The 633-nt window shown below is 61.6% G+C and overlaps 1 protein-coding gene across 3 annotated transcripts in view; it reads right to left on the bottom strand.

Moving 5' to 3' along the window:
* MARK2 (microtubule affinity regulating kinase 2) overlaps window positions 1-633 on the bottom strand; it is a 72951-nt gene that overhangs the window by 2353 nt on the left and 69965 nt on the right. The gene's annotated exons all lie outside the window — the stretch shown is intronic.

Below are 633 nucleotides of genomic sequence, written 5' to 3'. Positions count from 1 at the left end.
ACAGCAGCTTATGGAAGGAAATCCCCGGCTGGGGGGAGACAGAGGATACAGTGTAGAGGGAGGACGGAGCCCCTAGCCAGCCCGCCTGCCCTCAGCCGCCAGCCCACCCATTTCAGGGCTGCGCAGCACCCAGCCCGCTGCCCCCAGCCCCCCAGGCTGCCAGCCCAGGGGCCTAGGGCAGAGGAAGGCCACCTCTGGTGGTTCACTTAGAGGGGGGAGGGGAGGAGAGGGGAGAAGCCCCAAGCGGGCCTGGCAGAGGGCCTGACAGGGAACTCCACCACTCTTGCCTGAGAGTGTTCCAGCCCTGAGCCACCCTCCTGGGAAACCCCACAGATCCAGTCTCGACTGTCCCAATGGGGCAGGGAGGACAGGTGGCCGCTGGGATTTTTTTTTTTTTTCTTTTTTCTTTTTGGTAATAAAAAATTTCTTGGTTTAGGCGAAATACTCTGTGCAACCGCAGTACCGAGGGGGAGCCCTGCCCCTACCCCGCCCTCCCCTTCCTTCGCCTCCTATGGGGGAGCGCGGGGAAGGGGGAATTTCTGGGCAGGGGGGAATGTGGTGATGGTAGGGGAAGAGCCATCTCCCATCCCCCACAAACTTGGAAGAAAAGACCAAGCAGGGCCAGGGCGGGAG

Source organism: Tupaia chinensis, unplaced genomic scaffold (assembly GCF_000334495.1).
Source record: "Tupaia chinensis unplaced genomic scaffold, TupChi_1.0 Scaffold000273_1, whole genome shotgun sequence".
NCBI lineage: Eukaryota > Metazoa > Chordata > Mammalia > Scandentia > Tupaiidae > Tupaia > Tupaia belangeri.
The sequence above is the reverse complement of the archived record's forward strand: the minus strand, read 5'-3'. Positions and strand labels throughout refer to the sequence as shown.